The sequence below is a fragment of the Meleagris gallopavo genome, chromosome 8 (genome assembly GCF_905368555.1).
Source record: "Meleagris gallopavo chromosome 8, MGAL_WU_HG_1.1, whole genome shotgun sequence".
In the NCBI taxonomy this organism is placed as follows: Eukaryota; Metazoa; Chordata; class Aves; order Galliformes; family Phasianidae; genus Meleagris; species Meleagris gallopavo.
Genome location: NC_139411.1, coordinates 12,686,420 through 12,711,827, shown reverse-complemented (window position 1 = coordinate 12,711,827; position 25,408 = coordinate 12,686,420). Strand labels below are relative to the sequence as shown.

The following is a 25,408-nucleotide window of genomic DNA, read 5'->3' as shown; positions in this document are numbered from 1 at the left end:
TTGGAAAAGTTCTGAAGACCTGCTGACAGAATGTTTTGCATGCAGTTTAGCCTGATCAAATGAAGAAGTTAGCGTTCTCCCTAAGGCACCAAGCAGGCATGAACTTTGTCTTTGAGAGCTCTCAGGTGTTCCAGAAGGCTTACCTTTTTACAGTGTTAGTTGGAGATAATTCGAAGAGCCACAGAATTAAGTAGAATTACCTACTTAGGTAATTAATTAATTACTCTGCACTTGGCACTATGAGGCAGCACCTTAAGTACTGAGTTCAGTTTTGGGCCCCTCAGTATAAGAAAGATATCAAGGCTCTGGAGCATATCCAGAGAACACCAATGAAACTATGAAGGGTCAGGAGCACAAGTCTTATTGAGAGCAGCTGAGGGAACTGGGATTGTTTACTATGAGAAGAGGAGGCTCAAGGGACACCTTATCACTCTACAACTACCTGAAAGGAGGTTGTGTGAGCTGGGGGTCAGCCTCTCCAAGTAACTAGTGATAGGGCAAGAGGGAATGGCCTCAAGTTGCACCAGAGGGGGCTCAGGTTGGATATTAGGAAAAATTTCTTCTCTGAAAGAGTGGTGAGGCACTGGAATGGGCTGCACAGAGAGGTGGTGGACTCTCTGTCCCTGGAGATGTTCAAGAAAAGAGTAGGTTTTTGGACATGGTGGTATTGGGTTGACAGTTGGACTGGATGATCTTAGAGGTATTTTCCAATCTTAATGATTCTATGGTTCTATGAAAAATAATGGTAAAGCTGTTTTGGTACTTCCCAAACTTCCACATGAGCTAGAAAGTAAGAGACAAGATTAATGAAGAAAATGGTATTTGATTTGTAGGATGATTTTCTTTCTAACTTACTTAGCTTGGAGAATTGTTCTTTGCCAAAGGACACCTCCTGTTCAACTCCAACTCTATGCTGAGAATAATCATTCAAAGTAAAATAAAACTTTATATTTTTTTAGACAAAATAGACAGCTTTTTAGCAAAAGCTGTGTGAAGAATTTTCCTACCAATGGATCCTATTATTATGATTAATAGAGGAAGCCACATTGCAACTCTTTATACTGTGCTATCTACCAGCATTACTTTCTGCAATAGACAATGCTCTTGAATCTCCATAAGAGTTGATGAGAAGGCATCCAGACGTATGCACTGTCCCAAAACCTTCAGTTTGCCCTACAGCCAAAAACAAAATCTAGCCCTCTATGAAGTCCTTGGAATTCACAAACTGCTCACCTGTGTGGGCAGTTCCACAAAAACAAAACAAAACAGAACAACACCTTTTTCTCTTTTTCTGGGTATTTTTTGTATTCTATTGATGTATTCAAGAATTCAGCACATAAAAGCACCAAAACAAATTGCTCACTGGGAAAATGGTGTGATAAATTCAAATATAATTCAGGTACAGATTTATGTGAACAAAAGACAGCTTGTAAAATATTAACTGAGCAAGAAGTACACCACAGAGAATTACCAAAGTACTACAAAAACTGAAAATTAAAGAAGGTAGGTTCTGAAGCCAGCTAAAGAACTAGCAACATGGCTCATATCATGCTAATCTCTCTGGTTTCCATTTCACATTCTTTTTGTTCGTATATATATATATATGTAAACATACAGACAGACAGACATGCACATTGGTTAATCAGCTGAGATTTTCCAGATTTAGTTGAATACTGTTTATTTTAGCATTCTGACCTCTTGTAATGTGAAAACATTCTCTGTCGAAATATCTGAAAAGAAAATTTTCAAAAAAGGTAGTATTACATCAGAGTAATGTATGTGCCAACAAAACTTCATAATCCTTGGTATAAATTGTGCGGTATATTAAAATCAATCAATAAATAAAGAGGCATCAGAAGAGGTTTTTTCTGGTCCTGATTGAACTCTTTCCTTACTTGAGTTTGGAGAAAATGAGAACTAGGAGCATCACTGAAGAAGGAGATTTCAGCTGATCAGCTGGAGATCCAAATTGCCCTAGGACTGCTTTGTTCCTTCCTCTTGGCACTGGTACTCAAATGGCTGCATGTGTCAAGCCTTGCTTGAAAACCTAGCAACTTTTCAGAGATGATCTACTGGATCAACCAGATGATCTGCCACTCCAGCAGCTCTAAAACAAAAGAGCATAAGAAACAATACTATTGTTAAACAATTACATCTTATTAAAAATGTGGTTATTTTGTAACTAGCTAAATTAACAGTAACCAGAACAAGATTCCATACTGAGCTGTGAAGGAGACAATGTTTACTCAAAGGAGTGCAAAGGGCTTTTTTTGGCCACCTGTTCTCTGGTTAGCTCTGCAGAGATGGGCACAAGTGATCCAGACAACAACAGGCATTCACTTATTCATATTTGGTTGCTTCTTGACATGTATAATAGTCAACCTGCAGAATTCAGCCTCAGATTAAAGGCAGTTTAGCATAGCACTGCATTCTTTGCCTGGTTGAGTTGAACTCAGCATCAATTTAAGTCTCAATGATTGACTGAAGTAACAGATAGGATGGAATAGAAAATAGAGAATACAGAACAGCAGTTCTACCAGTCCTACACAGGATACACAGCTCATTTAGAAACAGGAGACTCACATAGAAGCTCATTACTATCAAAAGAAGCTGTTCCCATGCCCACTGCCCTTTAGCTATGCATTCTCACCATTTCTGCTGTCAGTACCTGCACTCTGGCTCTGCAGTGAGCCAGGCAAGGATGTTCAACTAGCAAAAGACCTCTCTTCCATTTCCTATTCCCACAAAGAGCATCTTTGGTATCATATCAATATTTCACTCTTATTTTTTATTTTAGAAATTTCCCATTGAAATCAAAAGAAATTTTTATTCCTTCTTAAGTGAATGAAGCTGAAAAACCAGACGTTGTTTGGAGACACCTCATTAACTTGATAAGAAAAATCTTCATGCTTTGAAAGAAAAGAATCATCAAATTTTGCTCCCATATCTTTGTCCAAATCTAGATGACAAACTAAAAAGGCCTATAATATATAATAGAATATATTCAACAACAGTAAGAGAGATACTTCGCACTTCTACGGAGTCTACCATCATCTACAAATTGTTGCCCATTCATACATCTCTGTGGCTTATCTCTTTCCTTTTTATTAGAATGCACTGTTTTTTGTTTTGTTTTGTTTTTCATTAAAGATTATACATTTTAACACTTGAGAGCAGTAGGAAATTATTTCTTTCTTCTCCTGGAAAACAGCTGCTTTGGGAGTTAGTTATTTTGTCTGCAGTTGCAAGATTTAGCCTAATTCACTCTCTGAATATTTTGTTGGGCATATAAGCTGTGACATGGCAAAACTGCTGCTTTGCTGAGCTATAGAGACATCAGAGTAAATAAAAATTTGTACCATTCCACTGATCTACTACTTTAGCCCCTTTACTTTATCTGAAAGCTATTCTTTGTAACTTTTAACTCATAAGGGTAGTGTGCACAGTAAGTTACTGGGTAAAGCCTTACAGGAGAACACCCACCGCAATAAACTTGTCTGCTACATCTGTGTTGCTACTGATATTTGATTTATCTAGTGTAGGGATAGTTTCTTCTGCATTAGAAACAATCATGGCAGTACTGGTAATATTCTCAAGGACGTATGGAACATAGAAATATAGGTCAGTAAGGCAGCATGTGCCTGACCAAGTCAAGACCTCCAGTTGCAGGGAATTATGCAGTAATTTTCTGTCTAGCTCAAAAGAGTCACATCTACTGTACATGTGTAACAGGCCACAGCAGACTGCCATAGATGTACCACAGAAAAGACAGCCTCAGTCATCATAGCCTCAGGAAGAGAACAGGAGAGTCAAGGGAATCAGCATCTAGAACTTCATAAATGAAACTTCCAGATGACTTCAGTTAGTGATTGTGCAGAAAGGAGGTAAAGATCTACAGTGAATCTGGCCTGGGCCCTCCCCGGCTCAACTTGAGGGTATTACTTGAAATAAAGAATAAGTTCTTACCTACAGATGAAGGTAGATGTCACAACAAACAAAATTTGAGTTTCATGTCCAGCTTCCTTTGTTTTCTATCTATACCTTTTTTCCAAGACAATCTGAACAGAAGAAAACCTTAGAGAGTCTCAGAACTCCCTTTAATTTCAGTTCTGAGTGCAGATATATTTATCACAGATACTCTTTCTAAAAAATAGTAATAAAAACAAAAGAAGTGTCTAAACTACTTACCAAAGGAAGTTTATGCTTGTGTATTTCATCCTGTATTGTCACAGCTCAGACATTGCTCTGAGTCTTAATGAAGCTCATGTGAGATCAGTTATAAACGGGAATTGTGTAGACCAATTGACATAGTGTATCTGAGAAGAATCTGAGAGAATTCTGAAAATAAGATTCTTGGAAGAAAATGTGAATACGTTGTTGGAACTCTACAGAAAGCAACATATTCTTCCACAAAGGGTATGTCATTGCCAAGAACCATTTTTATCTTTCTTAAATGATCTCTTCATATAAATGCTGGACTGTAAAGTGTTTTCACAAAAGAAACAAGTTTCTCTGTTTGTGGTGCTCATTTTGCTCTAGGGGATGTAGAATCTTTAATCTGTTTTTATGTTTTGCAGCTTTTCAGATGTCTCTATCCCCCAAATTCTGATGGCTGAAACACGTTTAGAACAAGAACAGCTATAACTGTAAAGACACATGCCTTTTCAAAAAAGTCATGGCTAATGAGAGTTTTTTAAAATGAGTTACTCAGTGTTCTGTATTTTCCGGAGAGCTGGTGGGAGGAAGGGATTACATACATTTGTGATTGCTCGCTTTAGTTCCTCATTCTGCTTCTGAAACCTACTTCTTCTATACCTTGTTGAACCAGTTGTTGTGCAAAAGCAGAGAACTGTAGCCCTTTGTGCTTTTATCAGCTGTGTCTTAACCCGAGCACAGAACAGTTTATCATGGAAACTATTCATCCAAATAGTTCCCACAAATATAAGTTCTGTTTTTCACTTCATGTTTTCTTAGGTCTCCTCGCCTTGCCTTTATTGAAAACAGAGGATTAGCAGAAATTTTTCAACTGAAGCAATTTTGTGCAGGAAACATTAGCTATTCAGTTAAACAACTTCATTTATTTGTTATTTTAGAATGCTGATTTTATACAGATTGTTTTACTTTTACATGAAAGTAGAGTGCTCTCTCTTATTCATTTGAATGCCTCTGTTTCTTCCTTAGGATTCCTCAATGAAATGTGTCTATGCAGTAGCCAAGACTATAACAGGAAGAGACCACGGTGTACAGCCACAAATACATTTTATCCAATGTAGGCTCTACAAAAAGAGCACCCATACATTCCAAGAGAGAAATACAGCAGTTTTCATTTGAAATATATAGGTTATTTTCTGTGGCTTTCATCAATACTCACCCTACATTTTCACACTGTGAAATGACTCACTTTGAATGTCAAGTGCAATGTTATGTGGTAAAATTATTTGGTATTGATGCTGTGATATATAGCCTAATTCATGTTACACTTGTTTAAGAAACAAATGAAAGCTTTTAAACAAAATAAAGATCAATGACTAATAATAGTTAATGAGTTAAAGCACATGACTAATTGATGTAGCTGTTAAAATTATGCTAACAATTTATATCCAGTGCTTGCAAATTTGCAATATTGAACCAGGGTCAGTATTGTTGCCCCTAGAGACATTACATTATACAGTGCCAAGAAATTGGAATATAAAATTGTGAAAAAAATTGAGAAATCGATACAAAACCAACCATGATCTTGTTAATTTCTGTAGTTTCTTAAATAGCTAGCATATTTCTGCCATAAATGAAGCCTTTTGCTGACAAGGATATGCATAATTGATGTCAGAGCAACACAGAGAACATGCATTCCTATTACCTTAAATATTTGAGCAGAAATGCTTCCTGCTTTTAATAACTCAATAAACATCATCAAAAATGTACTGGATTTCTTTCATGTATACTATCCAAATGACAATGATGAGCAACATAAACTGCAAATATAGATTAAGGAATAAGCTCACTGTGCCTATTAAACTGAAAGCATATGGAAGTATGCTAGTGAACTCACTATTTAATTGTGTGTCCACTTCAACTTACATAGAGTAAGTTACTGTAAGTTCAACTTACATCTCAGAAAGCTTATGTCTACAGGAGTTTTTTCTAGAAGACAACATTTATTACAGTTGTCTTGGCAACATGAGTACCATGGAAATATAAATCAGAGCTTAAGAAGATTTTGTTTTTAAACTCTGAAATAAAACAATAAAATTAAGAGCAGAACTTTATGATCTGGTGTCTGCTAAGTGCATGAAATGGCTAGATCCATTATACATTGCAGTATTTCACCTTGGTTGGTGTTGTTGAAAGTACAGGTAGAGTTCAGCCTTAAACAGCATCCAGAAACCATGCAGTGAGACAGCCACAAGCAAGCTACATGTAGCCTATATTAATTCACAGAACATGACATTAAACTTAGAAGAATAGGACCCTTGCAAAACTCTAAAATACTCTATCCCACTGGACTTCATTGTTGGAAAAACCAACCCTATAATCCTCACAAACCTGACTGAGCCCAGCAGAACGCTGTGTGCTTACAAGGCTGTCAAATGGCTTAGAGCAGTTACTACTGTTGCTATTGTCTTAATATTAACATTTACTGAGAATCACAGACTTCATATTAGGAGTCAAAGTCAAATAGCCTTTCTTCTCCTGTTAGGCTAAAAGACTTGCCTACTGTCAACTGCAAAGGGAGAGCCCAGACAATGTGCAACTTTAAGGAAAGTACTTAGTCTCTGTGAGCTGTCCCTGTTCCCATCACTAGTTTTGGTACAATACACTGGAAATATCTTCTGAAAGCCAAGCAGGTAGCCAAAACGTTTCAGGCTAGCTGGCACATAACCCTAACTTCAGCTGGAGCAGAAGAGAAATTACTGAACTAACCCAAAGACAAATTCACTAACCAAGGATGACATAATATGTGGATTTCAGCCTGGATTCAGATTTCAGGTGAGTTTTGTCTTCACTTTCCCAGGACCATGAGATGTCTTCCTGGACAGCAGCCACAATATTAGTCTAGAAAGACCAAAGATGTTTCTTTCTGCAGTCAGAAAAAGCTAATAAATATACACAGTAAATAAACAGTTAAATCTAACCTCACATCGACCACTTATCAATCAAGTTGCAGCAGCAACAATAAGGACTGAATAAATGCCACTTATTGATGCCTTTGCCTTTAAAAATAAACTGGGCTTTGTGAACAAAACCAAAAAACAGTAGTCAAGGACTGAATTTCCTGTAAATCAGTTTAAATAATATAGACTACATTTCAAAAATTTCAGTAAGACTTCTTTTAAGAACTTTTGACCTTTCTTAATGCCATAAACTGATCTCTTCATAGCTGATTTTCTCAAAATACTCCTGAGGCAATTGATAGATAAAACATAAAATAGAAGCAGCGCATCGGGACAGAAATCACTCAATGTCTCTGTAAATTTTTCCCTAAGAGAAAATAAATAAATAAATAAATAAATAAATCCTGTATCTTTGGAATCCCTAACTTGTTTCTGTCAAGGTGAAAACAGGGTCTCCCTCCACTTTCTCTTGCTGTTCTTTCTTCTTCACCTCTGTTACACTCAGATGTAACAAAGCACCTCTATGCCAGCAGGGCAGACATACAACACACAACAGCAGTGATCTTGAAACTTGCTCGTCTTCATTTCAGATCTAGTGAGAGAAGGGACAGCCAGTCACAGGAAGGGGGCTTGAATTTGTACCGGCGCCAAGAATCACACAGTACTGCCATGATAAAACAAAATTGCTCCAGAGCATGACCCGTTCAGCAGAACAAAGTCAAAGTACAAGCACTTAAAGAGGCTCTGCAAAGCAAGAAAGAATTCCCCAACTTTAAATTATTTTTTTCATAAAGTTTATATGCTTTCGATCATACATGGATGTAAGCCTGACTGTTGTCTGCTCACTTGGTAAGAATTTCCCTTCGCTGAACTTGGCTAAACTGCTATCTCTGATTCTTCTATGCTGCCCATTACTAAAGCATCCATTACAATGCGTGATGCACTTTTCTTCAAAGGATGCCAATGAAAGCAAAAAAAAAAGTATGATATGCCCCATTTTATTGATGGGTAAGAGAGCAAATGCACTTAAAAACAGTATCTAGGATCTCTTGAGAAAACTGGGAAACTGAAGGAAAGAGCTCCACTCTTCTACATTTCCTTCTGCCCAGTAAAATCTTCACTGCATAAAAAGTTTTTTTCTTTTTCTTTTTCTTTTTTTTTTTCAGGATTTTTTCCTATTTGCTATGCACATTTACAGTCTGAGTGACTCCTGATAGCAAAGTAAAAAAGCAGAGGAAATGAAACCAAAAATACACTTGTAACTTCTTGATATGTACAAGAATCTTCCTTATTTGTATTGGGACAGTTTGCAGTGCCAGCAAAGTTTAATTTTGATTTAAAGAGATTGATGAGTAGAAATTAACAGCAAAGTTTTATTACCGCTAGGGAAGGTATTTCTTATTGGCAGCGCTGAGGCAGCATTGAGAGCACTCTCCAAGAGTGCTCCACAAGTTAGTTGATCGTTCGTGAGCAGGTTATATTTTCACATGTATTACATATTCATTACATTCCCAAAATCATTATCCTATCCATCCCCAGTGATTGCCCAACAGACAGCCCTATTTGTCGATCTTCACTGTCATCTAGCCTTCTAGCACCATAATGGTCCACTGTGGGTCCATTGTTAGTCCTTGGGGTGGCTGTTTACTTCTTTCCAGCACTCCTTTTGTCCCAGAGTTTGCTGTTGAATGCAAGGACAATCGAGAAGTTTCTGCACACACAGATAAGGAAGACAAAGGGAAACATCTTGATGCTGTCTGTCACATTCTAGGCATTCCGGTTTTGTTTCTTTTGCCTTGTTTAAAGCAGACCAGCTTTATAACACGTCTCCCCATACTACATCACAATGATCATCCGCAATATCTAAACACTATTGTGGTGTTGCAAGCAAGTATTAACAGAATATGTTGTGTAAATTACTTCTTCAAGTCACCCTGAATCAAACTGAACTGTGTTTAATGCTTGTGATCTGACTACCTCCAAATCTTTAACCCCTCTGATTCCTTGGAATGATCCTATTTGACTTCAAATTAAGAAGAGCAAGTTGACTACTTGTGGCTGGGTTATGCAGATATTTTTAAACAGGCTGCAAGGTTTACTTCTGTTTTGCATTTCAAAGGTGGAAGAGTGTATACTTACACAATGGAAGTAAAAGGGAAAGTGATGTTCGGCTTTTAGTTGGAGAAGACAGATGCTGAATTTTCACAATTGCCTACGATAATGTGTTTTCAAAAGATCCCAGTCTAAAAGCTGCCCTTCCACTTGCCATACTGCCCTCAGAGACAAGTTTCGCTCATGTCAGGGTTGAGTGATATCAATATCTGAAATGGCAGCACGATGACAAGCACAGAGGAGAGCGAGAAATAAAAGTACTTCCTCTTCATTTCAATCTCATTTCATCTGATGCATGCTGGTGATCCTACTGTGGCAGAAAGCATTTTATTTCTGGTACAGTCTCTGGTTGGAGACTCAGAGCTGGAAGATTTAAAATGTGATGTTTTCTTTTGATTGTCAAGAGGTACTTTTGCTTTATTAATGGAAACCAATGCTCTTGTTGGAGGATTTTCCATGCAGAGGAGTATGTAACTACTAAAAGAACTTGAATTTTCTTTACTCTAAAACTGGTTTCCTGGCCTCTAAGTTGTTAAAAAGAAAACCAAAGTGCAATATATGTATGCATTCTGAATCATCAAAACAGCAGCTGGCATATACAACCAGGTCTTGCTTGATATTAAGGTTGCAAAGTAAGCATGCAAAGAAAAGAGGGAGCAGCTCTTAGAAGGAAGAATTTTATGACATGATGTTTACAAAACCTATCCCTCTTGGGCTGCATGTGGTTTCTTTCCAGATATTGTAATTCAGTTAACATTTTTTTTCTTTCTAAATCCATTCAAACATCACGGTATAGAAAATAACATAAAACATCAGGTCTTACCATTAGAAAATCTGATTGAAAGTGCACAAAGTGTAGTGTGGTGTGATAACTATAATCCATGTTTAAGGGATTTCTCAGCTCTTTCTGATTTTTCTGCAGTTGTTTCCTGAATTTTGAGATTCCATAAACCACACTTGATAGCATTTTAGAGTATACACATATGAAAACACATTTTTAATTCTTTATATATACTGACTGATTTCCTATCCAAGTGACTGCTCTAAAAGCATGGGAAATTTTCAACTAGAATTCAACATAGTGTGGTCTGAAGTTCAAATTTGTTTTGTCAATGTCAACCCATCAAGTGCTACAGAACATTAAGTGCTCTGAAAAAAAAAAAAAAACTTTTACTCTTGAATGTATACCTAAAACTAGACGGTCAGATCTGGCAAACAGCTTTATTGTGAATAGCTGTGTTCCACATGTCTCCACCTGTAAATTTTGAACAGTATCATTCATTTTTATTTCATAGCAACAGTAGTAATCCAAATTAATACCAGCACACAGATTAGATAATTTAGGAGTGAGTCCAAAGAAAAGATCACGAAGGAAGTAGCTACATTGCTACTTTGCTATCAGAGAAAAGTAATGATACAGGTACAGGAAATGGCATAAATGAAGAACAGTTGTACATCGCTGCTGATTTACTGGGGATAATCACTGTGAAATTAGTAATTTCTATTATATATATTATATTCTATTATTTTAGACAGGTCTATTGGCTAATCTCTCTCAACACACATGCTAAGATCCACAGATCAGCAGTGAGATAACAGCATTTCCCTACCCTTTTTGGCTTCAGCACATTCTTCAAAACTACATCATTACCAAAGTCCTTGGCAAATAGAAGTCACACTGAAATTTTGCTCAGAATGGCCAAGTTACAGAGAAAGGGCTTCTGTGGAGAATATGTAAAATATATATTAATTATCCCATGGGGAGTTAGTAAAACAAGAACCATGAAACCTTGTTTCCCTAAACAGCTATTTTGAGCTGGAACATGCACACAGCCTGTCAATTGTTTGGTCAAAATATGCTTTGCTCTTAGGACTCTGCTGCACGTTTGTACAAAAGGGAATTTCAAGAATTGACTCTCTGAGAAGTTCCCAAGCATACTACATACACCGTTTCTGAATGTGCTTAATTAATTAGGAAAAAAAAAAAATCTGATTTTTTACCCTAAGTAATTTTAACTGCAAAGATGTTCACAAAAAATACTACAGCAATGACTTTTAATTAATTATTAATTAATTATTCCTCTTTGTTTCTTACTCTCCCCTACCTCCGCCAAGGCAAAGACAAAAAAATGCCAGATATGATCAGAATTAGACTTGCTCTATTTAGCTTGGTTAACTTTCATACACACTGCAGCCCCAACAAAGAGTATAATAACCTAATATTTGAGAGAGTTGTTAGGAAAACTTGAAGAAATCTTAACTACCACTGGATCTGTTCTGGATTCTTCAAGTAGTGGCTTCTGATTATCCCCTACCAAGCAGGATTACACTGACTGGGAATAACGCTTTCCTGTTAATTATACTGTGTTTTACAAGGCATGAAAAAGATGCTCTGTAAAACAGTGTTATCTTTGAATGTGAAATTAAAAATAGAACCTTAAGATTTAAGCAGCATTCCAATATTTCTAAAATTGTTTAAACAAAAGCTACATAATATTTGCCCCTTACAATGTACACTGTATTCTGTATACTGTATTCTGATACATTCTAAATACAATTAAGACGCGACTATAGCTCACGATAAGATATTTTGCTCAGCAGATATGAATCTGTCTCGTTAGAGACGTATGTTACCATGGGCAGAAAGCTCATGTTAAAATCTCACTGGAATAACAATGTGCAGAATAAGACACCAACATTAGTGTTTTTCTCATTATAGCTAATGGCAAAACTTCATTAATTACAGCACTTCAGTGAGCATTTCTGCTTACTTTTACTGCAGACCAAATGAAAGACCTGCAATGTCTGGAACCCTCAGTATTTTCCATTGCCACATCAACAGCTGCTAGCAAGTGCTCAGCCTTTTATCAAGTGCATGTTACTCTGCTGCTGTCCCCAGCCGGCCCACCCTGCGAGGTCACATCTGAAACATATACCTCTCGTTCTTTGAACTGTCCTTCCCCCCTTCTGGTGACTAACCTCAGCAGAGATTTATATCAACTCAAATGAAAGATGTGAGTGACAGCGATATCTAGGTGTAAATCACCATGCATATACCAATTTTGGGGTAGTAGATCAATTCAATAAATCAAGATTAATTACTGAAATACAAAATAATAAAGTCACCATCAGCTTCAAGTAGACAATGTTTGTTTTAAATCATACTCTGATAGTTTGATACAAATGTTCTGTTTTAATTAGCTATAGTGCAAGGATATTGAAGGAGAACAGGTCATTCTTTTCTTATGTGTAGATAAAAACTGCAAATGCTGCTTGCTATTTGTCATTTTTTGAAATAAAGATGCTTCAATTATTCTCCTTTATTTTTGTTTTCTGTGGCTACAACGAATGAGATATTGGTTTTTGAGTTGGCTTATGTGCAGATATTGAACTCCAAAATCTATTTGTCACCATCAGTTCCTTTCCACAAGTTTAAGCTTTTCCTCTTACTCAGATAAGATACTCACAGCATTAGAACCCATGTAACTACACACAACTACAAGTAAAATAACATACATTCTTAAGAATCACTCTCCTTGATGTAATCCCGTAAATTGAAAAGCTCCTCAACTTCTACATGAAAACACATGAATAAATATTTACCAGAGAGCCACCATTTGGGAAGTCATGCAAACTGCCAGCTGATGGATACAGATGCACACTCCTCTGCTTCAGGTCATGGTATGTATTAACTGCTCTGAAGGAAGATGTGAGGAGCTGGCTGCATGGGAAGCTGTGAGAAAAAATAATGCTGAGTACTTTCCAGGCACTGAGAATTAGTTTCAAACTTCTGGCCATGAAGATCACTATTTTTTCATTTAGTTAGTTTTATCAAACAAAGCCACTGATTAGTTCAGATTCCTCCTATCAATCCGAGTTTCCTGTGCTGAAGTTTCTGTACTTTCCTTACTTATTGTACTAAGGGAAATAATCAAACTTTTGCCTTTTGTCTGCACTTTAGCCTCCATTTTTCTGTTGGAGAGGACAGTGAGATCATGGTTACACTGGAATTATAAAGGATAAATCCATTTGGTTCTCCTTCAGCCTGTACCATCTGCAGATATGGGTCATCACTTATAATGATGCCAGCTGCAGAGATGCTGAAGGCATCATGAGCCAAAGCGTGTGTGTATGAGGGGGAATTGACAAATTGACAAAGCTGCAAGATAAGATGCATTCATTATTCTTAATTACTCTATTTTAATAAGGTTTGTGTTCAGTACGATGAGACAGAGCAAGTAGTATCAGCAAACTTCAGCTACCTTAGAAAGAATGTCTTAACAAAGACATTCACAGCTTTACCAATAAAGTCTGTAATCACAATGCACATTGCACAAAGACTTTTTATGCTGCAACAGGATAAAGACTTGAAGCTATTATCAAATTGACAAGGCTGCTGACACAAAGCAGGCAGGCAATTATTTTGGATGGCTGTATCTCTCACATTATTCTGACATGATACCACTTCTTCTTTTCCCTTTTGATGCCACAGTGTAATTCTCAAGAGCATTCTTATTAACTATGCAGAGTAGCGTGTTAACTCATTGGATGCAGCTTACAAAGGGCTGGACTTACAGTGCTCTGTTCTCATTAAGGCATAAACTTCATACAATTTGTATTTCTCTGCCTGGTATCCCATTAAATGTTTCTGCAGAAGTAAGGAGGCCTAACGACTGCACTGAGCTCACTTAGAGAGAATGACACAGCAGATCAAGAAGCCTTGAGGACACGTGATGTAGGAAGCCGGCTTGTAGATTTCAGCACTTCCACGTGAATGGACATAATGTCAGTATATCCTGACAGGTACGAGCTAGTAATGGGTAGGAAAAGAACTCCAAATGTTTATCACAGAAGCAGTTTTCCTGTCAGAATATGTAGCTTTGAGAAGTAGGTTGCGAGGAAAATGTGTATTAGTTCCCAGAACAAAAAAGGTAAAGAACTAAATTAATGCGCTTGCAAACACAGACTTGTCAGATATTGGCATCTTTTTTTCACACAGACTCACTCCCCTCTTCCCTAGCGTCTTCACAGACACGTGTGTCTATGAATTTTATTCTTTCTTACGACTGGGACTACTTTGCTAAGTATGTCAGACTTACAGTCAATCAGCAGTCACCCCTGGATTCAGGTTGTGTATGTCCCGGTCCTGCACTCTGATAACATCGCGAGGAACAGGTAACATACTGCATTACTGCATAAGCTATTCCATTTTAAATGCATTTTTCAACATGAAGATAAATAATTCCAGATCCTATTTACAATTGAAATCAGCAATTTTCTCTAAAAAAACAAACATATCTTTATGTCTTATTCAGGCTAAGACTATTTCTCAGGTTAATGCCTGTGGTTTTTGTTTTGATTTGTTCTAAAAGAAAAAAAAAAAAGAAGGAAAAAGTTCTGCTGAAAGAACTTAGATCACCTTTTCTCTCAGTGGTGATGCACCCAATGCACTGACACTTTCATCAGTGGCTCATCAGCCTGCTCCAAACAACTCTGAAAGGCTTGCTAGTTTCTGGTGTGATAAAATCTTGTTTTGTTACCAGCTGAGCAGGATGCTCCTGTGTAGCTTCACCATCAACTAGAAAAAGGTTAGGCTTATTCATAGTGGCTTGCCTGGAGATTATTTCTACATTGACAGATTTATTTTACCTCCTGTATATGGATGTGAAATCACATTGGCTTTTGAAGGTCATTAAAAATAACTAAATAAAATGCAAATGTAGTGGATTTCTTTCACGCTTTCTCCTTAAAATAAACACTCTTCTTTACAGAGTGCTGCAATTAGATCTTAAAACAGTACATCACTTTAATCTGACAAATAAGAGAATAATATGGAATGTCATATCCTGCATTATGAGTGCCATGCTGTTTAAGTAAAATGTCATAATATGGCATTTAATACCGCATTATTTTAATACATATTCTATTTTATTAAAGACTAAGACAAGCCATTACTTAATGCAGATTGACATCTCATCTAATTTATCGAATAGCCTGTGATATAGATGAACACCAAATACAATGAAACTGTTTGTTGCTAGGAAGAAGGAAAACAAATTAGCATTTGGTGTACTAATTAGAGGAGCAGCTATTTTCTGGGTTTGTCTATTAGCCTGGAATCATTTTTCTAGGATATAGAAAACAGATGCTCTTTTAATTAGAAGCAGAGATTCTGAGTTTCAGCCAGCAGCACCCAAGAGTATGCTCAACTGTATTGGAGATAAAACATAAACTTTATATCCATTCCACCATCTTCTGTTAGGTAAATGTCTACTTGTGTATACATACATCAGCTAGATGGCATCGGACTGGTTAAGGTGTGTGCTTCTCCATGTGGTTGTGACAGTCTCCTTTTCATGGGGGAGGGAATACTAGACAATAAAGTAGCATGAGCTGTTCTTTAATATAAGTGGTCAAGCCCTGTAGCTTTTTAAATACAAGATCCTGGATTCTGTCCCCAGTTCTGCCTATATGCAGTTCAGTTGGCTGTCATCTATGACTATATATAGAATCAGATTTATTACTATGGATGCATTATTAAGAGAGTAGACCCAGCCTGATAGATAGAAAAATACTAGTTCCCTTTTGGCTGAAAAACATTTTCTGTAGTCTTCTTATCCTTCTCTCTTTTATAGCCACAACAGCAGTAATTGATACCTAAAAAAATACCTAGGCCAGAATAAATATGAGCAGAGAAGACTAAGTATTACCTCTCAAAAATTTTAATTTTACAACAACAAAAACACAATAGCTACAAATTACACCTTCATACACAGAGAGAAACCAAACTCATATGTTTACCCACATAGGTCATTCCACGTCTAAATGTGGACAGTGATAATGGAAAGGAAAAAAGCACAGTCTTGTTTATAATACTGTCTCTTGAGGTTTAGGCAACCATCCCAAAACAATGGCCAGCATGTCACAACAAAAAGCATGGCCTGGACCTTACTTCCTTTTGGATCTACATAGAGTAAAAGTTAATTATATGTTTTGATTGGAAGCTGACAGGTGAAAGTGCAAGGGGAAAGAACTCTGTTGGCTCAAGATTATACCACCAATCACAAAACTTACCTAAGCTGGGGCAATGAGCCTTTGCCTCCAACACTTTGAAAGCCCTAGAACCACAGATGACTATCACAGACTGTACAGCTCTGATAAAAGAGAAAGACAACTACTTCCTAAGCTTTCTCAGTTAAAGAGCAAGGAAGAAAGTGAGAAAGAACTACTGGAACAGGACTATAATTGGCGCACCAGTTCTGTGGCACCTGCAGTAATTAGCTAGTAATTAGTAACCCACTCTCACTGGATTTCAATACAAAAGTTTAAGATATTTAGACTATACAGTCACACTAAACATATGTACAATATCCAAACTCAGCTTGCAGACCTCAGTCCTCAGCAGACCACAGGACATCTGAATGCAGACCGTAGTTGCTTGTTACTATAGAGAGGACAGTGTGGGAGGTAAGCTGTAGAGTTTTAAATAGGCTTCCAGACCTAGAAAAAAAGCCTGAGTCAACTGCAGTGAATAGAGAGAGAGTGAAGGAAAACCGATACAGTGAAGTGCATGAGCAGATTGGCAAGACTTGTGACAGTTGGTGTTTTCTTTAGAGTCTCAGCTCTTGGAATTAAGGGACTAAAGAGAGAGTGATTTTATGTAATTTTAAAACATTTCTAGTTCTTGACAAGGACATTTCCACATTCAATTTGTATTTCCTACTTTAAACAACAATTTAGTAAGAATATTGAACTCTTTAGACAAGTGAAAAGATCACTATGTATGTCATGTTTAGAATTTAACTACTGAAAGCCAAAACATTCTTAATGTAAATATAATTTTGTTTTGAGAATCAGTATTTTTCTGCCAGAGCTATGTGGAAGTATAAAGAGAACCAGTAAGATTCTGGAGAGCTAAAGAATAAGATAGAATAAGATAAGAAAAAAAAAAAAAAAGGTTTCTCCTTCCTTTTAATTTGACTAATATAGTTGCCTTGGAGCATTTAAAAGCTAGTTACAATTCAAAATGTTGTCTGAAGTAAATCTAGAAATCATGGCAATTTAAAACCAGAGATTGGAAGATACATTATGGAGCCTTGGTCTTGTATGACATGACATTAATGTGTTACTACCAGGAAATTATTTGAACTTTTCAACTGTAAAAAAATCTTTCCTATAGAATTCAGAGAAATGAGTGTAAAATACACCTGTGTTCTCCTGCTCAACATTACTACAGTTTCAAGGATTTTTAAGCACTCTGTAAGCATGAATTCCATCATTCACTCTCCGGAGCTGTGAACCCAGCATTATACCTACTTTACAGTTCGGGTTTACCATGTGATAAGATCAAGGTCACAGAGCAAAGAAGCTTGGAATAAACCAGCATATAACTCCTGGTCCCTCTTGGTTGGCATTCTTTCCTACTCCTATGCTCGAGCTTAATGACTGTACAGCACTGTAAATACCAGCCAGTCCTTCAGCACAGAAGGACAGGGTTTGCTTTAGTGCTATTTTTAGTTAAGCAGATCCCACTTCTAAATCTGCAATGCCTCCATTTTCAACATCGTGATTATGTTTGATGTTCCACGGGAAGATGAGGGAACTAGGGTGAATCAGAAAGCACAATGCAGAGTAGGCAATACCATGCTGCCTTCTGAAACACCAGCCCAGAGCAAGCAGAAGCTTTGGTGGGGGCTTTGCACAGTGAAGAGGCATCAGGCAGCTGGACGTGTCAGCTGGGCGCCTCATCAGGCAGCTGCTGCAAGTGGAAGGTCAAGAGCGAGTTTACTGTTTACTGAATTCGTAAATTACTAATTATTCAGCTCGCTAAGCAAGGCAAGCTCATTGCCTGCGCGTGATACTTCCCCTCTCATCTCCTCAAAGGGCATATGGAAGAATAGGAATTCTCAGCTATATTTTGATAGATGAAAGTTATTAAGGTGCCATAATAAAGGGCATAAAGAGCGTAATGGGCAGGTCACTAATGAGTGCAAATGTATTTCCATGTTTGTCAGAGAACAGCTGTAGAAGAAAATGCCTCAATTTGTACTGAAAAAAAGACGTGTCTGCAGAGAGCTTGGGATAGCCTTGCTAAGAAACAGAGAAATGTGCAGTCTGCGTGCATAGAGAGTGATGGCCCAGAACAAGCTAAAGCAGTGCCTCTACTCATGTTCAAGTTGTCAGTTATGGGGGACAGACAGCAGCTGGAGGAACTACCTCTGAGCTGTGGTCATTTCACATGGACAGAAGCTACCAGAGCTGCCACATGAAGAGAGAGACGGCCACAAAATGAAGCAAGGAAACAGTCCACAACGTGTGGATCAAATGCACTGAGCATAAACCTATAAGAAATTTGTTATGTCCTGTATCTGTCAGTGTAAGAGAAAAAGGTAGCTTTAGAGAGAAACTATCCAAGAATAAATAAGAAAGAGATCTGCGACAGGAATATCATCCTCTTGACCTGGTGCCTGACTGAATTTTTGTTTGCCTTCAAGCAGCATGCCTTTCAGTATGGCTGTACTGGAGCAGGCACAAATAAGATTGGACCGCAAAGGTGGCTGGCATGAGGAAGCACCGTTATAAAGGCCAGTACAGTAGGATTTCAACCTAGTAAGCCTAAATGAAAGGAAAACTTGGGGAGAACATATCCAGCTCTTGCAGGGACTTATATCACCTAAGTGGCCTAAGAGACATATCTTCATCTACAAAAGTGTACCCCTGTCCAAGGAGACCTCAGTCAAATGAAGAATAAAAACTTATGGAATGAGTAGTATTAAGAGATGTGGTGGCTCTCTACAAAGCCATTGGTTGCTGCAATATCCACCAAGATCTTTTAGATTTGTTCCAGACTGAAAAATTTTTCCCTCACTGTACAGACAAGAATGGGAGTGGAGATTAACAAAATAGCAGATTCCCATCATGAAGATAAGGATGACAATTACAGAAAACTCAAGAAAAGTAAAGCCAATGTTCAGCATGGGGGGGATGGAAATATGAATCAGCAGTCGCAGAAGAATGAGATAGCATGTCTTCTAGAATGTAGGAAACAGAAGCAAACACTTCAGGTGCGAGGGATGAACTTAAACACAACAAAGAAACAATATACTTAATTCAGTGGGAAAAACAATAATGAAAAGGAGCTGTTAGTCCAACAGAGAGTCTGTGAACGAATTGCTTTGTTTCAGATGAGTGACTATGTCAAGACACTTCCAAGCAAGTCATCCAATCTACACACACTGAAGCCAGACTTCACAGTGTTCAGATGGGAAGTTATGCACTGGTGATAGAGAAATGAAAAAGAGTTGCTGGATATGATAGAAAGGAATTGGGTTTTGGGGCAGCAGCTTTGGATTTTTGATTCTGGCCTGCAGGAAGAAATAATCTGAGCTCAACTACTGTTGCCTACAATGCAAACAACAGAAGAGGAAAGGCAGACAGCTATATCTTACCCGGAATATGGTTAAAAACAGCTTCTTCCTCTTTTCATCCTCTCACAGTCAGAAAATGGCTGTATGGCAACCCAGGGAAAACTGCAACACAGATAAACATCACACTTACCAAGCACACTTACCATGCACCACCTGAGTTTGATACGTGGAGTATCTTGATTCCACAAACATTTCACTCTGATTCCTTTCTGAACTACATTTTTACTCAGTTTTCCATTTGAATTTAAGAGAACAATCACAAAATGACACTTCAAAGAAAAAAAAAGGCTTACTTACAGATCCTCAGGCTGTTGAATAATGTCTTCAGTTGTTGAAAAGCACAGAAAGATAGGTTGGATTACAGGTGATTTTAGCACAATTTTCCAGCAAACACACACATATATATGTATGACAGTTTTGCTCTGATTTCTGTAGAAAACAGAGCAACCTTTAGTCAATTTAATTGAAGTCTGGAAGCTTCCTTTGGAAAAGAAGGGTAATAATGTGATTCAAACTGCAAGTGACCACCTTCTCCATTTTGTTGGTTCTGCTGCTGCACTGCCTTTGAGCCTCACTTAGCCCCAAGCTGAGCTTTCAAAGATACATTAGAAATTGCTGCAGAATAATTACTGCAGCACTTGGCCCCATATCTAACTTGGAAAGCGCTAAATCATCAGCTCTATAAGCCATAAATTGCCAGTTCTGGTCAATCTCAGTGAAAAAAAATACATGAAAGCCACAGCTTCTTTGCTGACATCCAAGCCAATTAAGACAAAACCACATAATGAAAACATTGTGTAATACTCTCTCCAGTAGCTTGTGGTGCCTTTAGCACAAACAGCAGCACAGACAAGGGTGACTCTGAGACTGAGCAGTGCTCACCCTGGACATGTTGGCAATGGTCTAATTCTGGCCTGAAAACCGGAAGAGACTCATAGTGAAACTTTCTCAAGTTAACTTAAAAATAATCACTAACGCTTTCCATTTTAGAGCTCAGTTCCCCTTTTTTTGTGCTTGAATATAAGGAAAAAGGAATAGACACAGGATTAACGGTCCAAGAGGTAAACGCGTTTAGAAAAAATATTTTATGAATTGCCATTTAATGTTTTCCAATTTGCACATGTACTCTAAGTAATTTCTGCAATCAGTTTTCGGCCTAAGGATTCTGTGTGCAATTTACTTTTTTTTTTTTTTTTTTTAAATCCTAGCTTTGCAAAGCTCTTGATAGATAGCTCATGTGGGCTATTTCCATTATACTGACTGAAACCAGGCTCTTTTTACAAATAGTTTTATTTTAGAGTTCAACGTTTGACTCCTTTAAACACTTCACTTTTATTTGTCTAAGATTAGTTGTTTCATAAACATTCTTCACCACACATTTCTTTAAACTATTTTGCTAAAATAATCTGCTAAGATAAAAGTACTGCTCACAGATAAAATAATTCTCTCTCTTCTTCCACCTGAAAGTATCTTTTGTCACTTGTAAAGACTCCAGTCCTGCTGCATTCCAGTAACTCACAATCCTATTCAGAGAATGTTTTTATAGGGAAAAAATACACTAGTGCTCCTATGTTACTGAGAGCAGGGACTGAGCAGGCCATGCAGCCCCGTAAGAATGACCCAGAGCTTTGAACTGATCAGAGAACAAAACCATAAGCTACACTGCATTTCCACTAGAAAAGCTTATTTTTTCCTGAGAAGAAAGGACAACTATATTTTATGGATTGATCCTTGCCAAGAAACCCCACTCATCTTCATTGTGTGCATGTCAAAAAATGTAATCATATAGAATACCAACAGTAAATTACCAGCAGGGTGGTGTGATATTTCAAAAATCACAGACTAACAGGAAACATACAATTCAAATACTAAACATAGATCCATCTAAGATTAGGTCAAAATCATCAAAACTGAAGTGGCTAAAACCTCCAGATTTTTATTCCAAATTTTTACTCACCATATCTTAAAGTTGGGTCAAGTTTGTTAAACACAGGCTATAGTTGCATACATACAATATATATAAATACTTTAATGGAACAAAAGAAGGAGCCAGGAATGCTTTCCTGATGCTCCAGAAATCTGGAGGCAAGATGTAATAAGGAATATGACACAGACCTCTGGCTGGCAGCTGCCCAGAGCAGAAAACAAAACCTGAACCTAAGCACAATACTCTAGGAAAGGGAGATGCCTCAGAAGGGGTGTTCAAACTTCCCATGCATTGAGCAGGAAGCTGCTCTGTGAAATCTAGATCCTGAGGATTGGTGGTGGTGGAAGGCTGGGAACAAAGCTGCAACTCCATTCACTGGAAGGCTGCAGAATCACAGCAGGGAAAGGTCTGTAGGAAGGAATGGACAAACAAGCATTTATGATGGCAGTTGAATAGAGAGCTGATCTGGGCGGTGTATTTAAGGATTATTCCAGGCACTACTCTTTATTTTATTCTCTGACACTTTATTTAGTTTCTGAATCCCCACAGTACTAAGGTAGGACGTACTTTGGCGCACCATGAAAAGTCCCAAATTATTGTGAAAGATTTACTAAGATAACTCTGTAAAAATATGCATGAGTCTGTACAAGTACCCCATTTACTTCTAACTTTGAAGGTAAAAAATGGCAAATGCTTTAACTAGCTAAATATTTATAATAGCTTCTCTCATGCATGCAATGCATAAAGTCTTCCAACTACTTTAACAAGCTAGAAATAGCGAAACATTCAAAGCTGAAAGAACCATATTTGGGGTGAAGAACTGAAATTGTTTAAAAACACCACCATCAGTGAGAAGACAAATGACATATTTTAATAAATGTGCTATTTTCGGTTAAGACTGTACGGATTATAGTTAGAATTTGGCCAGGATATTACACTTGCAGAAGAAAAGAGCTGTCAGTAATGCAAGTAAATCAGCAAGAGGAGCTCTCCAATGAAAGAAATCTGCACCTATGTCCAACCCAGAGTCTGAGCTCCAGGGTGACCCATCTGTGAGGTTTTTGGTGTTCCTTCTGAAGCACCCTGAGATTCCTTTTGATGGGGCATCCCTTGAAATAACCCTCTATTGTCTAAAATTATACATAAGATGCCCAAAGCATGCAATATAATTGCATTAATTTGTCTTACCAGGTTCTTATAACGTGGATTGTTTTGCTTTACTGTCATTTTTTCTCACTTAATACAAGCAGCAGCACTCACTTTGATATCACATGGATTTCTTCCTTAGCATCACAGCTCTCTGACTGCTATAATTCTGTAGGCAAAGTCTGAGCACAACAGCAATGTCTACAGGTGAAAGTCCTGGGTTCTTTTCAGGACATCCGTGTATTTTCTGCAGATATAAGCCATCTTTGTGAGATGTCATGATGCTGGCAGAAACAGCCAAAATATATGCATTCTAGGGGTGTTATAGCTGTCATTGTAGTCAGTTGACAGTGGATGACAGAAAAACCTAGCTCTGACAGCTTAGTCTTGGTCTTCATTGTTTTGGGTACTGGTCTCTCCCTTATCACAAAATGCTGTTCTCTTTACTGGGGAAGACCAAAGCAACTCACACATGCTTTGCAATCAATGCATCTCTCTTTAGAGGCAAAACACTGGGTAGACAAACAGACAGCTAATTGCCTTACATTCTTGAAAATTTAAACTATACACATTATATGTATAATCCCTTAGCCAATTTTATGCAGCATAGCTACTGGAAATTGCTATGAGTTTCTGCAAGATGCAAACTTCTATTCCCTACAAAGCTGAAACTGCATTGTAGCACTTCTGTTCTCTGTTTACTCCAGCTTTTAAATCTTGTTTGTCAAATGCAGTATTTCTCTTCTCTGAAATTTCACGACAGATGGTGGTTGCAGATTGATAGCAAGGCATTTTCAGAAATGATGAAAATGCACTTGGCCATTCTCACAAGGTCCCAAAGAACCCAAGCTCAGGGCAGGGAGGAGAGCAGAGGGAAGGGCTGCTTCTCACATGTCTCTGTTGGGACTCAACTGGGATACGTCAATGTACTGGAAACTAGGACCAACACTTAACACTTATTTTGTTAGCTGCAGTTTTGCCAGTTCCAGACCACTACCTTTCACCTGGTAGACATGCTATCTAGAAGTCATCACATGTACTTTTTCCTCCATGTACACATTCTACACATCTGCCTGTTTGGACTGCACAGAGGCTACGGATGAGGTAATAGCCTCTTCCTACAAGATGTTACATAAATTATATATCAAAAGACACAACCTGCATTTAACAAGACTGGCAAAGAATAATTAATTGTATTATTATTTACCCAAATGAAAGAGAATAGTAACAACTTTAGAATGCATGTACAAGATATAGAGAGCCTAGGAAGGAAATACATTAAGGAAAATAATGTATACAACTTGGGAAAAAAAATAATAAAATTGGCATAATTTATGTCAGTTCTATAGTTACTACTATAGTTACTACTTTCCTCTCTTCCCTTCAAGTCTGCTAAGATTTTCACGGCCTATCTACCAGACTGACCTAGCTAGGATTCTACAAGAAATGGAAGACGATTTTCTCCAGACTCCAGATAATAGCTTTCTCATCGCTTCCTTATTTCTGCATATTTCAGCATCACCATGAACTGAATGCAGCCTTTGCTTTGATTGGAAATGTATCAGTTATATTGAGAGGAAACTGTAGTCTCTTTCCTGCTGGCCAAGGTATGGAACTGCTGTTCCAACAGTCATGATACATATCAAGAACTTCAAAAACTATTAAAAAAACATCTGGCTGACAGGAGAATCTCCCATTATATAAGTATGCTATACAAGCACAGCTATACGTAAGAATTTCTTTAGAAGCAGATACCTGACATACCATACAATATTTATCTTAAGCAATAGTGAAGCTTCAGATTTACTTGATCATATGTATCTCCCTACATTTGCTGAACCTCACTTGGTTCAAATAGTAAGACAGTCACTATGCCAAAAGGAGATGTCCTGTGAACTACTCTCAGACGGGAGTCTCATTTTATACATCTTACACAATGCTTTCCAAAAAGCAGTGCATTAACACAAAACACAAATGATAACTGAACAGGATACAAAGAGACTGTTCTCACAAATGTCTCATCAATAAACATCATAAAAGACTTGCGTCAAGAAACAGTACTCCATCTACCAGTGCACGCAAATCCTAGTAAATAATGAAAACATAAATAGCAGCGCAATAAGGAAGACAAGCAGAGAGTACAAATGATATCATTGAAACAAAAAGCAGCAAGGTTACAGGTACAGATTGAGAGCATTTTTTCTAGGGGAATTGTGAATACCTTTCTAGTAGAAGATAGATTAGTACTGGGGTGAAGGCTAAAATGCATGGACTCATTCCTTTCTGAGACACAGACTGTTTGCAAAGAGTCACTCGGGAAAAACAAGCTGAATTTATTTTCAGTGGAAGTAATTGCATATCTCAAATCGTGTAAATGTGGTCATCAGAATTCAAGGAGCTTTTGTTTCTGCAATGTAACTCACTTCAAAATGCCTCAGCTCTTGAATGAGTGTATCCGCACTGTCCACTTTGTTTGAGCAATCAATATTAAATTCACATGACTAGATCAACCATCTGAAGTCCCTCCACATATAGATAGGCACTGAATGAGAAAAGAGAAAGAAGATGCACCAAAAAAGAAAATACAACAACAAAAAAGTAAGATAAGACAATAACTCATTTTATGTTGTGCTGCAGACAAGGCCTGCCCCTAAAGACATCAGTTAAGCACAAATGCAAGAGAG

General features: G+C 37.6%; 1 long non-coding RNA gene across 2 annotated transcripts; it reads right to left on the bottom strand.

Moving 5' to 3' along the window:
• Positions 1 to 387: 387 nt before the first annotated feature.
• On the bottom strand, positions 388 to 23,768 carry LOC104911946 (uncharacterized). Of its 2 annotated transcripts, XR_794292.4 has the most exons (4): positions 19,949 to 23,768; positions 19,673 to 19,753; positions 12,828 to 12,957; positions 388 to 2,107 (listed from the first exon to the last, which is right to left on the bottom strand). It is a non-coding gene; the product is annotated as an uncharacterized LOC104911946 (long non-coding RNA). The 2 variants fall into 2 exon arrangements; XR_014884610.1 differs by lacking the exon at positions 12,828 to 12,957.
• Positions 23,769 to 25,408: the final 1,640 nt, after the last annotated feature.